This window comes from Nycticebus coucang, chromosome 4 (assembly GCF_027406575.1).
Source record: "Nycticebus coucang isolate mNycCou1 chromosome 4, mNycCou1.pri, whole genome shotgun sequence".
Taxonomy (NCBI): domain Eukaryota; kingdom Metazoa; phylum Chordata; class Mammalia; order Primates; family Lorisidae; genus Nycticebus; species Nycticebus coucang.
The window spans coordinates 41,968,231-41,989,123 of NC_069783.1; the positions used below are offsets into that span (position 1 = coordinate 41,968,231).

At 44.5% G+C, this 20,893-nt stretch overlaps 1 pseudogene; it reads right to left on the bottom strand.

Moving 5' to 3' along the window:
* Nucleotides 1-2,703: 2,703 nt before the first annotated feature.
* LOC128584290 (protein phosphatase 1 regulatory subunit 14B-like) lies at nucleotides 2,704-8,753 on the bottom strand (annotated as a pseudogene).
* Nucleotides 8,754-20,893: the final 12,140 nt, after the last annotated feature.

A 20,893-nucleotide genomic window follows, 5' to 3' on the forward strand; every position in this document is an offset into this window, starting at 1 on the left:
CTCACAGCAACCTCCAGCTCCTGGGCTTACGTGATTCTCTTGCCTCAGCCTCCCGAGCAGCTGGGACTACAGGCGCCCGCCACAACGCCCGGCTATTTTCTTGTTGCTGTTTGGCCGGGGCTGGGTTTGAACCCGCCACCCTTGGCATAGGGGGCTGGCGCCCTACTCACTGAGCCACAGGTGCCGCCCGCCAACCTGGTTTTTTGTTGTTGTTGTTCTGACTGAGCCATTTCAAAATAGGGGGCTGACATCTGACTCGTCACCCCATACAATAGGGGACAGTCTAGAAGGCAACTATAATAAACAAATGTGTGAATACTATGGGGAAAACAAAATGAGGAAATAGAAGATGAAAGTATAGGGGAGATTTGTTGTCATTTTAAATAGGGTGGTAGGGTAGGCTTCATTGAGTAAAGATTTGTAACAAATATAGACACCAAGGAAGAGGTAAGCATTCCGTACAGAGGAAGTAACCACTAGGAAGGTCCTAAGGCAGGAACTTGCCTGTTGGGGAACAGCCAGGAGACTAAGGTAGCAGGAGCCAGGCAAGCAAAGGAGTAAGTATTAAGGAATGAAATGAGGGGGTTTGGCTTATGTAAGGCCTTAAGGCTATTGTCACTTTTTTTTTTTTTTTTTGTAGAGACGGAGTCTTACTTTATCACCCTTGGTAGAGTACTATGATGTCACAGCTCACAGCAACCTCCAGCTCTTGGGCTTAGGCGATTCTCTTGCCTCAGTCTCCTGAGTAGCTGGGACTACAGGCGCCCGCCACAACGCCCGGCTATTTTGGGGTTGCAGCCATCATTGTTGTTGGCGGGCAAGGCTGGATTCGAACCAGCCAACTCAGGTGTATGTGGCTGGCACCTTAGCCACTTGAGCCTCAGCCACTTATTCACTCTTAAGTAAAATGTGGAGTCATTTTGAGAAGAGTAATGGAATCTAATTTACATTTCAAAAGAATGACTAGAGCTACTTTGATGAGATGCAGGAAGGCATCAGACCAGGTGGGTAGCAGTAGAGAGTGGGGGAAGAGAACAAAATCTGGATATAATTTAAGGTTGCTGCCCAACCAGGTTCATTGCCCTCTGATCAAAAGGAAGCCAATGTCCAGAGACAGCAAGGTTTATAGCATAGAAAATTCATTCTGCATATCCCTGAGAATTTGGGAGACAGGGTTTTTAAACATAAGTTTGGTGGGCAAAGGATTAAGCAATTAGGTTTGCTAATTGGCTAGATTAGGGCAACATTATAGGGGGGTGGAATCGCCTTCTTATGATGCTTCAATTCCTGGAGTCCTAATTCCAGTTGAGTCAGTTTCTTAGTTGGGGAGTCAGCCAAACCACCTGAATGTGAAGCCTGAGAGATATCTTAGAAACTACTTTTAGGTTTCAGAAAAGGTGACATTATCTCTGGAGAAAGTTAAGGACCTTTACAACCACCAGCTATGTGGAGAAAGTTAAGAATCTTTTTGACCATCGGCTATGCAACTCCGGAGTAGCAAGTATAGAGAAGCAAACAAGGGAACAGTGACTCTTATCAAGCAAACAGTAAACAGTGGCTGATCATTATTTATGGCTAAACCTGTTCCTTTACAGAGTTTTGGGAGCCTTACTGAGAAGGGACACTAAGAAATGGCTTTCCAGGGGAATGGGAAGGAAACCTGGCCTGCTGAACCAAGAAGTTTGGAGGACCTGTAAGAATATTGATATGAGGCTCAGCGCCAATGGCTCAAGTGGCTAAGGCGCCAGACAACATACACCTGAGCTGGCAGGTTCGAATCCGGCCCCGGCCTGCCAAACAACAATGATGGCTGCAACCAAAAAATAGCTAGGCATTTTGGCGGGTGCCTGTATTCCCAGCTACTTGGGAGGGAGAGGCAGGAGAATCGCTTGAGCCCAGGAATTGGAGGTTGCTGTGAGCTGTGATGCCATAGCACTCTACCCAGGGCGACAGGTTGAGGCTCTGTCTCAAAAAAAAAAAAAAAAAAAAAGAATATTGATATGAAGTAATCTAGGTAACCAATGACCCTAGAGACAATCAGTGACCAATAGAAAAGCGTAGCACTGCCTGGAGACACAGAGAATTTTATTCTGATGGGGAATTACACTTGGCCAGGATTTGACAGACTTTAATGTTCATTAGTGACTGAATGAGGGTATTAACAAATTAATACAGTTCCCAGCTCCCTGAAGGGGCCTAACTTACGTGAAATACTGGAAAAACTGCTTTTCTTCTGCCTTATTTGTGTTCAGAGAGTACAGTCTGGGGAGAAAAACGTCTGTTTGGGGCCTGCAAAATAGGGGTCCTTGTCCAGCCTTGAATGAGAGAAACCCTGTGTCATTACTTTTGCTTTCTATCCACACTGCCTGTGCCACTCCAGTTTTATTTCCAGTTTCCATTCGTTTTTACTTTTGATTACTGCCAAGCCTGAATTAAACTTTCTAGCTCACCTGAGTAACTGAACCCAAGTCAACTGGGTTCAGGGAACTGGGGCCTCCGACCCCCAACACTTATCCCAGTTCTCACCTCAAAACACTTCATTAATTTGTAAAAGGTGGTTTCTTTTTTTTTTAACCAAAGGCATATCCTAGCTTTTATTAAAGGGCCCGCACTGCAGTCAATATAAAAACACAAAAAGTCCCATCAGTTTAATAACAATAAAAAAACCCAAAAGTGGAAAACTGAGGACAGGGGAATAGGTCCCTGGGCCAGGGGCACGAGGAGCCCTGCTCATGGCACCAGGCCTGGCCACAGGGTCCCTAGTATTGCTGTTGCTATGAGGTTGGGAGGCTGTGATTGTCCTGTGGGAGCCACTGTTCACCTGGGTCGGGGACCCTTACTTCTTCTGGGGTGTGCTCAGCTTCTGCATGCCCTAGATCTTGTCTAGCAGGCCAGAGATGAAGGCCTCAGTGGGTTTTTAACAGTCAACCAGCAGCTCCTTGACACTGGCAGCCCGGGTATCATCACTCTCCATGTCCAGGAGTTCATCCACATCAATTTCCAGCTCTGGAATCCCCTCTTCCTGCCAGTCGTAGAGGCGCATGAACAGCTCCAGAATCCACTCCTCCAGGTTGAGGCGCTTCCGTAGCTCCTTGGGTCGTACTTGACGGTGACCTTCCCTTGGCATCTCACTTCCGTACTGCCTGGGCCCTCAGCTGCAGCCCCAGGGGGGCTCTGAAAGTACACGTGGGGCCCTGGGCCACCACTGCCCGGCCCGGGGGCCGGGGCACCAATGCCGCGCCCCCTGGCAGGGCCGCTGTCCGCCGGCTGCCACCGGGGCCACGTGCGAGCGTCAGGCCCTTCCCTGCGCCGCCTCCCGGCCGGCCGCTGACTCAAATTAGCTCAGTAAAAAGGTGGTTTCATAAATAGAGCCAAAAGGCTTACCTAAAAAATAGGATAACTGGCAGGAGGAAAAGAAGAGTCAAAGATAATTCCAAGGTTTCTGGCCTGAGCGACAGGAAGAATGAATTTGGCAACCACAGAGTAGTAGGACCAGATGTTTACTTGGAGCAGATTTGAATGGTTTTAAAAGAGACTAGGAAGAGAGGGATCGGTGAGATCAAGAAGAGGCAATTCCTTGTAATACTCCTAGGGGAGGTATGGGCAAAAGCAAATTTGGTTTTAAAAGTTTAAATTGCGATGTGTTTGGAGAAGATATTTTGGTCTTTGATAGGTACCTGGTGGCACTATCAACTTGAGACCACTAAATTCTCTGCATAAGGCCTTTCAAAACACTGACAGGAATTTGAAGCACAATCGTTTAAAAAATAACTATATCTTGGGCGGCACCTGTGGCTCAGTCGGTAAGGCGCCAGCCCCATATACCGAGGGCGGGTTCAAACCCGGCCCCAGCCGAACTGCAACAACAACAACAACAACAACAAAATAGCCGGGCGTTGTGGCGGGCGCCTGTAGTCCCAGCTACTTGGGAGGCTGAGGCAAGAGAATCGCTTAAGCCCAGGAGTTGGAGGTTGCTGTGAGCTGTGTGATGCCATGGCACTCTACCTAGGGCCATAAAAAGTGAAACTCTGTCTCTACAAAAAAAAAAATTATAATAAATAACTATATCTTTTATTGGTAAGGGAGGTTTTTTGTGGTTGTTGTTTTGTTTGTTTGTTTGTTTTAAGACAGAGTCACACTTTGTCACCCTGGGTAGAGTGCTATGGCATCATAGCTCACAGCAACCTCAAACTCTTGGGCTCAAGTGATTCACTTCCCTCAGCCTCCTAAGAAGCTGAGACTATAGGCACCTGCCACAACACCCAGAGACAGAGTCTCACTCTTGCTCAGGCTGGTCTTGAACTCATGAGCTTAAGCAATCTACCCACCTTGGCCTCCCAGAGTGCTAGGATTATAGGCATGAGCCACCATGCCTGGCTATAAGGGAGTTTTTAAAGAATTAGTAATCCTTGGCATAACAAAGTGTAAATGGGCGGCACCTGTGGCTCAGTGAGTAGGGCGCCAGCCCCATATGCCCAGGGTGGCGGGTTCAAACCCAGCCCCGGCCAAACTGCAACAAAAAAATAGCCGGGCATTGTGGCGGGCACCTGTGGTCCCAGCTGCTCGGGAGGCCGAGGCAAGAGAATCGTGTAAGCCAAAGAGTTAGAGGTTGCTGTGAGCCGTGTGACGCCATGGCACTCTACCCGAGGGCGGTACAGTGAGACTCTGTCTCTACAAAAAAAAAAAAAAAAGTGTAAATGAAAACACATTTAAATTACATAGTAAAAGTGAACTAGATAAAATCATGAAAAGTAATCAGTATATCCATATTTTATTGAATATTGGTTAGAATTATAAATATGTACCTATTAAAATGTCTTCCTCTCAATTAGAAAAGGAAATTTGTTAATAATTTGATGACATAATTTCATATATAATTTTAAAAATTATTTTATATTTGCAAGGAAATTTGATGAATTAAACTTTCACCTTTTAAGACCACAAGAAAAGACTTACTGCCTACACATTTACTACCTATTTGTGAAGGTCTCTATGACAGCCAAAACTTCTATACAACTGACCAGTCAAAAGTAAGGTTCTCTTGCAAATACTATATTGTTTTCCATTGAAAAGCATGATAAGGGCAGCGCCTGTGGCTCAGTGAGTAGGGCGCCGGCCCCATATGCCAAACCCAGCCCTGGCCAAACTGCAACAAAAAAAATAGCTGGGCGTTGAGGTGGGCGCCTGTAGTCCCAGCTGCTCGGGAGGCTGAGGCAAGAGAATCGCTCTAAGCCCAAGAGTTAGAGGTTGCTGTGAGCCGTGTGACGCCACGGCACTCTACCGAGGGTGGTACAGTGAGACTCTGTCTGTACAAAAAAAAAAAAAAAAAAGAAAAGCATGATAAACTCCCCCAATTTCATAGTCACCATTTCATCCTCCAAAATTGCATGGTGATTTATGTAATTAAGCAATCTCTCATGAAAAGACTTAATAGTTTTATGTCTAAAATGAAGTACAAAGGCATATACTAAAGCTACAAATACAAATATTTTATTTGTTAAGTTTTTTGTTTCTTTTTTTTTTTTTGAGACAGAGTCTCACTTTGTCACCCTTGGTAGAGTGCTATAGCATCATAGCTCACAGCAACTTCAAACTTTTGGGCTCAGCCATTCTCTTGCCTCAGCTTCCCAAGTAGCTGGGACTACAGGTGCCTGCCACAACACCAGCTATTTTTTTTTTTTTTTTTTAGAGATGAGGTCTTGCTCTAGCTCAGGCAATGCATCCACCTCAGCCCCCAAGTGCTAGGATTACAGGCATGAGCCACTACACACAGCTAAGATATTTTGTTATTTGCATATATGTTTGTCCCTAACTCAGTGACTTCCATTACTTTTTTTTTTTTTTGAGACAAAGTCTCACTTTGTCGCCCTCAGTACAGTGATATGGCATCATAGCTCACAGCAACTTCCAACTCTTGGGCTCAAGTGATTCTCTTACCTCAGCCTCACATGTAGCTGGGACTACAGGCATCCATCATAATGCCTAGCTATTTTTTTAGAGGCAGGGTCTCACTCTTGCTCCGACTGGTCTCAAACCCGTGAGCTCAGGCAATCCACCCTCCTCAGCCTCCCAGAGCCACCAGGCCAAGCCTTATCTTTCATTTTTTTTTTTTTTTTTTTTTTGCAGTTTTTGGCCGGGGCTGGGTTTGAACCCGCCACCCTTGGCATAGGGGGCTGGCGCCCTACTCACTGAGCCACAGGTGCCGCCCGCCAACCTGGTTTTTTGTTGTTGTTGTTCTGACTGAGCCATTTCAAAATAGGGGGCTGACATCTGACTCGTCACCCCATACAATAGGGGACAGTCTAGAAGGCAACTATAATAAACAAATGTGTGAATACTATGGGGAAAACAAAATGAGGAAATAGAAGATGAAAGTATAGGGGAGATTTGTTGTCATTTTAAATAGGGTGGTAGGGTAGGCTTCATTGAGTAAAGATTTGTAACAAATATAGACACCAAGGAAGAGGTAAGCATTCCGTACAGAGGAAGTAACCACTAGGAAGGTCCTAAGGCAGGAACTTGCCTGTTGGGGAACAGCCAGGAGACTAAGGTAGCAGGAGCCAGGCAAGCAAAGGAGTAAGTATTAAGGAATGAAATGAGGGGGTTTGGCTTATGTAAGGCCTTAAGGCTATTGTCACTTTTTTTTTTTTTTTTTGTAGAGACGGAGTCTTACTTTATCACCCTTGGTAGAGTACTATGATGTCACAGCTCACAGCAACCTCCAGCTCTTGGGCTTAGGCGATTCTCTTGCCTCAGTCTCCTGAGTAGCTGGGACTACAGGCGCCCGCCACAACGCCCGGCTATTTTGGGGTTGCAGCCATCATTGTTGTTGGCGGGCAAGGCTGGATTCGAACCAGCCAACTCAGGTGTATGTGGCTGGCACCTTAGCCACTTGAGCCTCAGCCACTTATTCACTCTTAAGTAAAATGTGGAGTCATTTTGAGAAGAGTAATGGAATCTAATTTACATTTCAAAAGAATGACTAGAGCTACTTTGATGAGATGCAGGAAGGCATCAGACCAGGTGGGTAGCAGTAGAGAGTGGGGGAAGAGAACAAAATCTGGATATAATTTAAGGTTGCTGCCCAACCAGGTTCATTGCCCTCTGATCAAAAGGAAGCCAATGTCCAGAGACAGCAAGGTTTATAGCATAGAAAATTCATTCTGCATATCCCTGAGAATTTGGGAGACAGGGTTTTTAAACATAAGTTTGGTGGGCAAAGGATTAAGCAATTAGGTTTGCTAATTGGCTAGATTAGGGCAACATTATAGGGGGGTGGAATCGCCTTCTTATGATGCTTCAATTCCTGGAGTCCTAATTCCAGTTGAGTCAGTTTCTTAGTTGGGGAGTCAGCCAAACCACCTGAATGTGAAGCCTGAGAGATATCTTAGAAACTACTTTTAGGTTTCAGAAAAGGTGACATTATCTCTGGAGAAAGTTAAGGACCTTTACAACCACCAGCTATGTGGAGAAAGTTAAGAATCTTTTTGACCATCGGCTATGCAACTCCGGAGTAGCAAGTATAGAGAAGCAAACAAGGGAACAGTGACTCTTATCAAGCAAACAGTAAACAGTGGCTGATCATTATTTATGGCTAAACCTGTTCCTTTACAGAGTTTTGGGAGCCTTACTGAGAAGGGACACTAAGAAATGGCTTTCCAGGGGAATGGGAAGGAAACCTGGCCTGCTGAACCAAGAAGTTTGGAGGACCTGTAAGAATATTGATATGAGGCTCAGCGCCAATGGCTCAAGTGGCTAAGGCGCCAGACAACATACACCTGAGCTGGCAGGTTCGAATCCGGCCCCGGCCTGCCAAACAACAATGATGGCTGCAACCAAAAAATAGCTAGGCATTTTGGCGGGTGCCTGTATTCCCAGCTACTTGGGAGGGAGAGGCAGGAGAATCGCTTGAGCCCAGGAATTGGAGGTTGCTGTGAGCTGTGATGCCATAGCACTCTACCCAGGGCGACAGGTTGAGGCTCTGTCTCAAAAAAAAAAAAAAAAAAAAAGAATATTGATATGAAGTAATCTAGGTAACCAATGACCCTAGAGACAATCAGTGACCAATAGAAAAGCGTAGCACTGCCTGGAGACACAGAGAATTTTATTCTGATGGGGAATTACACTTGGCCAGGATTTGACAGACTTTAATGTTCATTAGTGACTGAATGAGGGTATTAACAAATTAATACAGTTCCCAGCTCCCTGAAGGGGCCTAACTTACGTGAAATACTGGAAAAACTGCTTTTCTTCTGCCTTATTTGTGTTCAGAGAGTACAGTCTGGGGAGAAAAACGTCTGTTTGGGGCCTGCAAAATAGGGGTCCTTGTCCAGCCTTGAATGAGAGAAACCCTGTGTCATTACTTTTGCTTTCTATCCACACTGCCTGTGCCACTCCAGTTTTATTTCCAGTTTCCATTCGTTTTTACTTTTGATTACTGCCAAGCCTGAATTAAACTTTCTAGCTCACCTGAGTAACTGAACCCAAGTCAACTGGGTTCAGGGAACTGGGGCCTCCGACCCCCAACACTTATCCCAGTTCTCACCTCAAAACACTTCATTAATTTGTAAAAGGTGGTTTCTTTTTTTTTTAACCAAAGGCATATCCTAGCTTTTATTAAAGGGCCCGCACTGCAGTCAATATAAAAACACAAAAAGTCCCATCAGTTTAATAACAATAAAAAAACCCAAAAGTGGAAAACTGAGGACAGGGGAATAGGTCCCTGGGCCAGGGGCACGAGGAGCCCTGCTCATGGCACCAGGCCTGGCCACAGGGTCCCTAGTATTGCTGTTGCTATGAGGTTGGGAGGCTGTGATTGTCCTGTGGGAGCCACTGTTCACCTGGGTCGGGGACCCTTACTTCTTCTGGGGTGTGCTCAGCTTCTGCATGCCCTAGATCTTGTCTAGCAGGCCAGAGATGAAGGCCTCAGTGGGTTTTTAACAGTCAACCAGCAGCTCCTTGACACTGGCAGCCCGGGTATCATCACTCTCCATGTCCAGGAGTTCATCCACATCAATTTCCAGCTCTGGAATCCCCTCTTCCTGCCAGTCGTAGAGGCGCATGAACAGCTCCAGAATCCACTCCTCCAGGTTGAGGCGCTTCCGTAGCTCCTTGGGTCGTACTTGACGGTGACCTTCCCTTGGCATCTCACTTCCGTACTGCCTGGGCCCTCAGCTGCAGCCCCAGGGGGGCTCTGAAAGTACACGTGGGGCCCTGGGCCACCACTGCCCGGCCCGGGGGCCGGGGCACCAATGCCGCGCCCCCTGGCAGGGCCGCTGTCCGCCGGCTGCCACCGGGGCCACGTGCGAGCGTCAGGCCCTTCCCTGCGCCGCCTCCCGGCCGGCCGCTGACTCAAATTAGCTCAGTAAAAAGGTGGTTTCATAAATAGAGCCAAAAGGCTTACCTAAAAAATAGGATAACTGGCAGGAGGAAAAGAAGAGTCAAAGATAATTCCAAGGTTTCTGGCCTGAGCGACAGGAAGAATGAATTTGGCAACCACAGAGTAGTAGGACCAGATGTTTACTTGGAGCAGATTTGAATGGTTTTAAAAGAGACTAGGAAGAGAGGGATCGGTGAGATCAAGAAGAGGCAATTCCTTGTAATACTCCTAGGGGAGGTATGGGCAAAAGCAAATTTGGTTTTAAAAGTTTAAATTGCGATGTGTTTGGAGAAGATATTTTGGTCTTTGATAGGTACCTGGTGGCACTATCAACTTGAGACCACTAAATTCTCTGCATAAGGCCTTTCAAAACACTGACAGGAATTTGAAGCACAATCGTTTAAAAAATAACTATATCTTGGGCGGCACCTGTGGCTCAGTCGGTAAGGCGCCAGCCCCATATACCGAGGGCGGGTTCAAACCCGGCCCCAGCCGAACTGCAACAACAACAACAACAACAACAAAATAGCCGGGCGTTGTGGCGGGCGCCTGTAGTCCCAGCTACTTGGGAGGCTGAGGCAAGAGAATCGCTTAAGCCCAGGAGTTGGAGGTTGCTGTGAGCTGTGTGATGCCATGGCACTCTACCTAGGGCCATAAAAAGTGAAACTCTGTCTCTACAAAAAAAAAAAATTATAATAAATAACTATATCTTTTATTGGTAAGGGAGGTTTTTTGTGGTTGTTGTTTTGTTTGTTTGTTTGTTTTAAGACAGAGTCACACTTTGTCACCCTGGGTAGAGTGCTATGGCATCATAGCTCACAGCAACCTCAAACTCTTGGGCTCAAGTGATTCACTTCCCTCAGCCTCCTAAGAAGCTGAGACTATAGGCACCTGCCACAACACCCAGAGACAGAGTCTCACTCTTGCTCAGGCTGGTCTTGAACTCATGAGCTTAAGCAATCTACCCACCTTGGCCTCCCAGAGTGCTAGGATTATAGGCATGAGCCACCATGCCTGGCTATAAGGGAGTTTTTAAAGAATTAGTAATCCTTGGCATAACAAAGTGTAAATGGGCGGCACCTGTGGCTCAGTGAGTAGGGCGCCAGCCCCATATGCCCAGGGTGGCGGGTTCAAACCCAGCCCCGGCCAAACTGCAACAAAAAAATAGCCGGGCATTGTGGCGGGCACCTGTGGTCCCAGCTGCTCGGGAGGCCGAGGCAAGAGAATCGTGTAAGCCAAAGAGTTAGAGGTTGCTGTGAGCCGTGTGACGCCATGGCACTCTACCCGAGGGCGGTACAGTGAGACTCTGTCTCTACAAAAAAAAAAAAAAAAGTGTAAATGAAAACACATTTAAATTACATAGTAAAAGTGAACTAGATAAAATCATGAAAAGTAATCAGTATATCCATATTTTATTGAATATTGGTTAGAATTATAAATATGTACCTATTAAAATGTCTTCCTCTCAATTAGAAAAGGAAATTTGTTAATAATTTGATGACATAATTTCATATATAATTTTAAAAATTATTTTATATTTGCAAGGAAATTTGATGAATTAAACTTTCACCTTTTAAGACCACAAGAAAAGACTTACTGCCTACACATTTACTACCTATTTGTGAAGGTCTCTATGACAGCCAAAACTTCTATACAACTGACCAGTCAAAAGTAAGGTTCTCTTGCAAATACTATATTGTTTTCCATTGAAAAGCATGATAAGGGCAGCGCCTGTGGCTCAGTGAGTAGGGCGCCGGCCCCATATGCCAAACCCAGCCCTGGCCAAACTGCAACAAAAAAAATAGCTGGGCGTTGAGGTGGGCGCCTGTAGTCCCAGCTGCTCGGGAGGCTGAGGCAAGAGAATCGCTCTAAGCCCAAGAGTTAGAGGTTGCTGTGAGCCGTGTGACGCCACGGCACTCTACCGAGGGTGGTACAGTGAGACTCTGTCTGTACAAAAAAAAAAAAAAAAAAGAAAAGCATGATAAACTCCCCCAATTTCATAGTCACCATTTCATCCTCCAAAATTGCATGGTGATTTATGTAATTAAGCAATCTCTCATGAAAAGACTTAATAGTTTTATGTCTAAAATGAAGTACAAAGGCATATACTAAAGCTACAAATACAAATATTTTATTTGTTAAGTTTTTTGTTTCTTTTTTTTTTTTTGAGACAGAGTCTCACTTTGTCACCCTTGGTAGAGTGCTATAGCATCATAGCTCACAGCAACTTCAAACTTTTGGGCTCAGCCATTCTCTTGCCTCAGCTTCCCAAGTAGCTGGGACTACAGGTGCCTGCCACAACACCAGCTATTTTTTTTTTTTTTTTTTAGAGATGAGGTCTTGCTCTAGCTCAGGCAATGCATCCACCTCAGCCCCCAAGTGCTAGGATTACAGGCATGAGCCACTACACACAGCTAAGATATTTTGTTATTTGCATATATGTTTGTCCCTAACTCAGTGACTTCCATTACTTTTTTTTTTTTTTGAGACAAAGTCTCACTTTGTCGCCCTCAGTACAGTGATATGGCATCATAGCTCACAGCAACTTCCAACTCTTGGGCTCAAGTGATTCTCTTACCTCAGCCTCACATGTAGCTGGGACTACAGGCATCCATCATAATGCCTAGCTATTTTTTTAGAGGCAGGGTCTCACTCTTGCTCCGACTGGTCTCAAACCCGTGAGCTCAGGCAATCCACCCTCCTCAGCCTCCCAGAGCCACCAGGCCAAGCCTTATCTTTCATTTTTTTTTTTTTTTTTTTTTTGCAGTTTTTGGCCGGGGCTGGGTTTGAACCTGCCACCTCCAGCATATGGGGTCGGCGCCTTACTCCTTTGAGCCACAGGTGCCGCCCTTATCTTTCATTTTTTGATTTTTTTTTTTAGAGGCAGGATCTCTCTTTGTGGCCCAGACTTGGGTGCTGTGGCAACTATCTTAGCTCACTATAACCTCAAACTCCTAGGCCTCTAGCCTCAGCTTCCCAAGTAGCCAGGACTACAGGCATGAGTCACTGTACCCAGCTTGTTATTTATCTATTTGTATGTCTATTTATCTGGTTTTAAATACTAAACACTTACAGCTTGTAGTCCAGATGTTAGCTGGGAGCACAGTCACGTAAGGGGTTGGAGAGTGAGCAACCAGGATGACATTCATTGGTGCTGCTTACTGACAGGAGTACTGAGCTCCTCCCTATGTGGGCCTCTCCACTGGCTGCTTGAGCAATCTGATAACATGGTGGCTGGCCTTACCCAAAATGAACAAGAGAGAGCAAGGTAGAAGCTTCAAAACCTTTTTCTTTTCAAATATTTTTAAAAGATGAGGTCTTGCTACGTTACCCAGGCTGAACTTGAATTCCTGGGCTTAAGCATTCCTCCCACCTCAGTACCCACCACTGCACCCAGATGAAGCTTCAGTGACGTTCATAGCCTAGCCACAGAAGTCACAATCCCAAATTTTGGCAGTATCCCATTAGTCATAGAGGTCAGCCCTATTTCTTTTTTTTTTTTAATTTCAGTTTGCTTATTCATTTTTCTTTGTTTGAAGTACTCCTTTTTTTGTTAATTTTCTTCTTCCTTTGGCGGTGCTGGCTGTTTTTGATGTTGTTAGTAGAGACGGGGTCTTACTCTGGCTCACTGCTGCTCATACTGGTCTTGAACCTCTGAGCTCAGACAATCCACCCGCCTCGGCCTCCCACAGCGCTGGGACTATAGGCATGAGCCACCACGCCCGGCCCCTATTACGTGTGAGAGGATGTACATAGGGCATGAATACCAAGAGGCCAGTATCATTGTATGGCCACTTTGAAGGCAGGCTACCATAGTACACATCTACACATCAGTACATTTCCCTTGATGCATAAAACATGCTAAGGGATCATAACAAAAGAACGACAAGTTGTTTGAATTAAATTTCCACAGTGTGTCTTGAGGAAACAATAATATGTTTTCTTTTTTCTTTCTTTCTTTTTTTTTCTTTTTTGAGACAGTCTCACTCTATAGCCCAAGGTAGAGTGCTGTGGCTCCATAGCTCACAGACACCTCAAACTCCCAGTGAAAGAGATCCTCTTGCCTCAGCCTCCCAGTAGCTGGGACTATAGGTGCCCACTACAATGCCTGGCTAATTTATCTATTTTTGTATACAGGGCTCTCACTTTTTTTTTTTTTGGCCAGGGCTAGGTTTGAACCCGCAACCTCCGGCATATGGGGCTGGCGCCCTACCCTTTGAGCCACAGGCACTGCCCGGCTCTCACTTTGTTTTAGAGCTCTCACTCTTGCTCAGGCCGATCTCAAACTGGTAAGCTCAAGCAATCCACCCACCTCAGCCTCCCAGAGTGGTAGGGTTACTGACGTGAGCCACTGCACCCAGCCAATTATATGTTTTCTTACAAAATTATTTGCCGTTAATGATATCAATTTTCAAAGAAGCCAGCACAGAATTGAAGCATAAAACTAGGTCAGGGGCAGCACCTGTGGCTCAGTGAGTAGGGCGCCAGCCCCATATAAGAAGGTGGCGGGTTCAAACCTGACCCCCAGCCAAACTGCAACAAAAAGATAGCCGGGCGTTGTGGCGGGCGCCTGTAGTCCCAGCTACTCGGGTGGCTGAGGCAAGAGAATCGCCTAAGCCCAAGAGCTGGAGGATTCTGTGAGCTGTGACGCCACGACACTCTACCGAGGGCGACAAAGTGAGAGTCTGTCTCTAAAAAAATAAATAAATAAATAATAAAATAAAATAAAACTAGGTCGGTTATGAGTAAGAACAATTTTAGATGTTCTTTAGACTTTCTAAACAATTCTGACCTTATCCTTTCTCTACTTAAGAACACATAGTGGCTGTCATCTATGTAACAGTTCCCTTTTCCTTCCTATACACCATGCTCCAAGTTGAGCGACCTCCATATTCCATGCAAGAAGTGTTCTTTCACGTACCGTGCTATGCTCTCTGCTAGAAGGTCTTTCTTATGTCCACCTGAGAAACTCCTTCACACTTGAGCATCCATCTCAAATTTCGCTTTCTCAGTCAGACATGACAAGGAATCTTTTTTTTTTTTTTTCTCTCGCAGTTTTTGGCTGGGGCTGGGTTTGAACCCGCCACCTCCAGGCCACATATGGGGCCAGCGCCTTACTCCTTTGAGCCACAGACGCCACCCAACAAGAAATCCTTATTCTTCCATCATACTCAGATTTTTGTCTCAGTGGACTTTGTTAGTGCATGATAAATACTTGTCAGTCTTTCTACTAATTTATAAAGTTTCCCACCAGGGAGATCATCTACAGATCTCTGGTGCTTCAGGCAATGCCCAACATTTGCTCAGCAAATGTTTATGGAGTTAGAATAATAGCTAGCAAGTTTTTTCCAGTGTCACCGGCAGCAGTGCTTACTTTACCACTTTGTGGCAGCAGACTGCAGAATTATTTCCACCTTCTACTAAGGAGTGCAGCCAGTATGAGAATTCACAAATTGTAGACAATGGTTTTTTAAGAGTGGATCACAGGAATTCTTCACTGTCCATGCTGTATATTTCTGCACTATTTGAATAATAGCATTTTTTTTTATAGTTTTTTTTTTTTTGGCCAGGGCCGGTTTGAACCTGCCACCTCCGGTATATGGGGCCAGCGCCCTACTCCTTTGAGCCACAGGCGCCGCCCCAATAATAGCATATTTTTATGTGAAATACAGCGCTGATACAAAAACATACACAATACAAATCATTATAAAGAGATTTTAGCTTAATTTCTTACCCAAAAGTATGTGAGAATAACTTCTGAGCTGATTCAAAATAATATATTTATTATGACATATAACTATCAAACAGAAAATTACTTGTTTATGAAAACTGCTCATTACTGATGTTTTTTAATTTCAAATTAATATAAGGGCACAATTAGGTTACATTGTTTGCGTTTGTTAGGTAAAGTCTAACTTGTAGTGGAGGCCTTCACCTGGGAGGTATGCCATATACTCCTACATTGTGCCCATTAGGTGACAGAACACCAAACCTTCGCCCTCTTCCCATCTCCCCCCTCCGCCCTTTCCCCCTCAGTTGATTGTAGTTGCATCTTTCTTTAGAGTGGGCCTATAGTTGTTCATCTACTAGTTTCACATCAGCATTGAGTATATTGGACACTTGCTTTTCCATTCTTGTGACACTTAGGAGGATGTGCTCCAAATCCAGGTCAATACACCAGATGTAAAGCCTTCCTCTTTCTTCATGGCTGAATGGTATTCCATGGTACACATATAAAATAATTTAGTTATCAAAAAAATAAATAAATAAAATAAAATAGTTTATTTATCCATTCATGAGTTGATGGGCACTAGGGTTGTTTCCACATCTTGGTGATTATGAATTGAGCTGCAATAAACATTCTTTTTTTTTTTTGAGACAGAGCCTCAAGCTGTCACCTTGCATAGAGTGCTGTGGCATCACAGCTCACCACAACCTCCAACTCCTGGACTCAATCAATTCTCCTGCCTCTACCTCCCAAGTAGCTGGGACTACAGGCACCCACCACAATGCCTGGCTATTTTTTGGTTGGAGCCATCATTGTTATTTGGTGGGCCTGGGCTGGATTTGAACCCACCAGCTCAGGTGTTATGTGGCTGGTGCCATAGCCGCTTAAGCCACAGGCGCCAATCCTGCAATAAACATTCTAGTGAAAATGTCCTTATGATAAAATGACCTTTTTTTTTCTTTTAAGACAGAGTCTCACTTTGTTTCTCTTGGTAGAGTGCTGTCGCATCATAGCTCACAGTAACCTCAAACTCTTGAGCTCAAGTGATCCTCTTGCCTCAGACTCCTGAGTAGTGGGACCATAGGCACCTGCCACAGTGCCTGGCAATTTTTAGAGAGGGCGTCTTGCTCTTGCTCAGGATGGTCTCAAACTCCTGAGCTCATGCAATCCACCTGTCTTGGCCTTCCAGAGTGCTAAGATCACAGACTAGAACCATCGCTCACAGACTTGAGCCATCGCACACAGTCTACTATTTTTCTTTCTTTTTTTTTTTTTGGTAGAGACAGAGTCTCACTTTACTGCCCTCGGTAGAGTGCCGTGGCATCACATGGCTCACAGCAACTTCCAGCTCTTGGGCTTATGTGATTCTCTTGCCTCAGCCTCCCGAGCAGACAGCCTACTATTTTTGTTCTTATTGCATTTGCTTTGAAGGTGTTAGTCATAAATTCTCTGCTATTTGGAACACCTTCCAAATTACCACAGAGTTGCCATTTTTTACTGTGTGAATTATTTTATCGTCATCCTAAAGAAAGGCAGTAGTTTTGTTGGGCACAGATAGAAAAACATTGTTAAATTAGGTTTGACCTAAAGCTGTCTCTCTACATATTTTAAGTTTTACATAAATGTTTCTCCATACATAGTAAACTGTAATCTAACTTGATATGTAAACAGACTGTAACCTACTCTTAAAACAAGTGGCTGAGTTTTGGCGAATCACAGGTAGCCTATCATTCAAACCAGGTTGAAATAAAGCAAACTCCAAAGTGTACTCACTCCATCTGTTTCTGTACTTCATGTCTATTTGTTATACATCACTTCGCTTTTTCTGTCCATAAATGTTATCTGACCAAGAGGCAGTCCAGGAGCCACACTGAACTGATTCTGGTTCTGGGGGGGTACCTGACTCAAGAATCAAACTCCATTAAGTTTCGTTTGTATAAAATTTTTCTTTTAACAATATAAAAATTGCTAGCCGGGCGTTGTGGCGGGCGCCTGTGGTCCCAGCTACTCGGGAGGCTGAGATAGGAGAATGGCCTAAGCCCAGGAGTTGGAGGTTGCTGTGAGCTGTGTGATGCCATGGCACTCTACTGAGGGTGATAAAGTGAGATTCTGTCTCTACTAAAAAAAAAAAAATTATAATAACTAGCCGGGTGTTGTGGGGGGCGCCTGTAGTGCCAGCTCCTGGGAGACTGAGGCAAGAGAATTGCCTAACCCCAGAAGTTGGAGGTTGCTGTGAGCTGTGTGAAGGCCACAGCACTCTACTGAGGGCGATAAAGTGAGACAGTACTAAAAAAAAAAAAAAAGTGATAATAACTAGCCACCGTCCCCTAGTTTGCTTTCCTAAAATTGCTACACAGGAGTCTGGATAATGGTCGTTAAGATTCTTAACTTTCTCCATAGACAGCATCACCTTTTTGAAACCTAAGGGTAGTTTTTGAGATACCTTCCAGGCCCTTCCTTCCACTGTTTTGCCTGACCTACTCAGATCAGTGGCCCTTACCAAGAAACTGATTCAACTGATATTGTGACCCCCGCCCAGGAACTGACTGAACACAAGAAGATGATTTCTACACTCCTATAATTTCTCCCGAAACCTAGCCAAACAGCAGACTCAGCTGCCTAACCCTTTGGCTACTAAACTATCTTAAAAAACCCTTTCTCCCTAATTTTCAGGGAGATGGACTTTAAAAATTCTTCTGAAACCACCCTTTATAAAATCAATAAAGGTGTATAAGGTCAAAACTGGGATAAGGGTATAAATCTCCGTGAAAGCACAGGCCTACCTAAAAATAATGGTAATAATCAGCCACTGTGTGTCCCCTCATTTGCTTAATAATAACTAGTCACTGTCCCCTTGTTTGCTTCTGTATAATTACCACTCTAGAGCCACATAGCTCTTGGTCATAAAGGTTTCTAACTTTCTGCATAGATAATATCAACCTTGTACAACCTAAGGCTAGTTTTGGTGATCTATTCCAGGACCTGCCTTCTTGGGGAATGGCTGACCCACCCAGACCAGTGGCCCATACTGAGGAACTGACTCAACTGGTATTGTGACGTCCACCCTGGTAACCAACTCAGCAAAGAAGACAATTTCTATACCCTGTGGTTCTGCCTCAAACCTAGCCAATGAACAGACCCAATTATTTAGCCTTTCCGCCCACCCCTAGCCAAACTGTTTCTAGAAAACCCTTTTTCTCAAATATTTAGGGGTTTGGTGCCCGTAGCTCAGTGGTTAGGGTACCAGCCACATACACCAGGGCTGGCAGGTTTGAACCGGCCCAAGCCTGCCAAACAACAATGACGACTACAACCAAAAAATAGCCGGGCATTGTGGCTGGCACTTGTAGTCCCAGCTACTTGGGAGGCTGAAGCAAGAGAATCTCTTAAGCTCAAGAGTTTGAGGTTGCTGTGAGCTGTAATACCATGGCACTATACTCAGGGTGACATAGTGAGACTCTATTTCAAAAAATATATGAATAAATAAACAAACAAGCAAATATTTGGGGAGATAGCTTTGAGGAATTTCTCTTGTCTCCTCACTTGGTGGTCTGCAAAATTCAACCTTTGACTATCTCAGTGAATTGGCTTTTGTTTGTACAGTAACAAAACTGTGGGGGTAAGGAAAGGCTCCCTGAAAGATCAATTTACAATAAGGCAGAAAGGCAGATTAATAAGAGAGATTCATTTACCATGCACATGAGAAGAATTACCAATATCCCAGTGGGGTCCAAAAATTTATATACCCTCATTTTAGAGGGGAGGGGAAGATGGGGAATATAGGTAATTCTGTTTAGGGGCAATAAATGGTTACCAGGGAGGATAAGTAAGTGTGTGGAAGAGTGGATGGGGGGAGCAGATTGACTTTTATTTGTTTTGTTTTGTTTTTTTTTTTGTAGTTTTATTTTTTTTGGCTGGGGCTGGGTTTGAACCCACCACCTCCAGCATATGGGGCCGGCGCTCTACTCCATTGAGCCACAGGTGCCACCCAGCAGATTGACTTTTAAATGATTAAATGATTCTCTTTGGAAATTAAATTAACCTGAGAGACAGGTATTATTAAAATGGGTTGGGCCAGGTCGACTTCCATTTTTTTTTTTTGAGACAGAGGCTCACTCTGTCACCTTGGGGTCAAGTGCCATGGTGTCATCATCATAGCTTATAGCAACCTCAAACTTGCTCAAGTGATCCTCATGCCTCAGCTTCCCAAGTAACTGGGACTACAGGCACCTGCCACAACTCCTGGCTGGTTTTCCTAGTTTTAGTAGAAACAGGCTAGTCTGAAACTCCTGATCTTAAGCAATCTGCACCTCTGCCTCCCACGGTGCTAGGGATTATAGGTATGAGCCACTGTGCCTGGCCTAGTCCTAGTTTATATTTTTGATCTTCTCTCTTGCAAAATATTGAGATAATAGTGAGAAAGAAAAGCAATTATTGTTTGTTTGTTTTGAGTCGAGAGTCTCACTTTGTCACCCTTGGTAGAGTGTTATGGTGTCACAACTCACAGCAACCTCAAACTCTTGGGCTCAAGCAATTCTGTTGCCTCAGCCTCCCAAGTAGGTGGACTATGGGTGCCCACCACAACGCCTGGCTATTTTTAGAGATGAGGTCTCCCTCTGGCTCAGACTGGTCTTGAACCTGTGAGCTCAGGTAATCCACCTACCTCAGCCCCCCACAGTGCTAGGATTACAGGCATAAACACCATCTGGCCATGCCATTGTTCTTTTTGATGAATCCAGTCTAATTTTATGCAGACAGAGGGAATGCCCCTTCCAATGACCTGTTGATCTCTAAGGACCTTAATTCAAAATACTCTCTCTCTTTTCTTAAGAGACAGAGTCTTACTTTATCACCCTTGGTAGAGTTGCTGTGGCATCACAGCTCACAGCAACCTCAAACTCTTGAGCTTAGGTGATTCTCTTGCCTCAGCCTCCTGAGTAGCTGGGACTACAGGTGCCCGCCACAACGCCCGGCTATTTTGTTGTTGTTGTTGCAGTTTGGCCGGGGTAGAGTTCGAACCCGCCACCCTCAGTATATGGGGCTGGCATCATACTCACTGAGCCACAGGCGCCACCCTCAATATACTCTTTATAGCACAGAGTCCTATTTTGGGGTGAAATTTCCTGAGCTCCTTCATTTGTGAAGAAAGTAAATTTTGTGTTATGCTTTTAACATCAATACTTATTAATATTACCCTTAATGCATACATAAGATTTCTGGAGTGGACCAGATTACTATTATTTACTTAACAGTAAAGAACAACCGCATTGTTCCCCAGTACTCAAATTCTTATTTCTGGGATGACACAATGAGAACTGACTGAATAAAACGGTAGACATTAAGTAATGTGTATTACAGGTGAAACTAATTACAAAATTAATCCAGTGTTAAGGAAGAGGCAGTTGTACTTCTTCCCCTCTCCGGAGAGTTTCCTTAGAAATGCAATGGAAAGATTCATGAGTTCTTACTTTAACTCTTTGGAATGTAAATAAATTTATTCAGGGGAAAGATAAACTCAGTGTCTCCATCCCTGGTTTTACCACCCTGGAATGTCTTCATAATCCAAGACTCATACCTCCCTTAAAAGTAAACACATACCTCCAGGAGGTAAATCTCCATGAGAGATGTATTCATTATAAAGTAAATGTCTCCTGTATGTGTGGGATAAATCTCTCCTGTATATATTAAAGATTTCTCTCTCTGTATGATCAATAAATTACCATCCAGGTCCCCAGTAAAATTTGCTTAGAAATTCCAGCTGCAGAAACATAAAAATATTTTCTCTG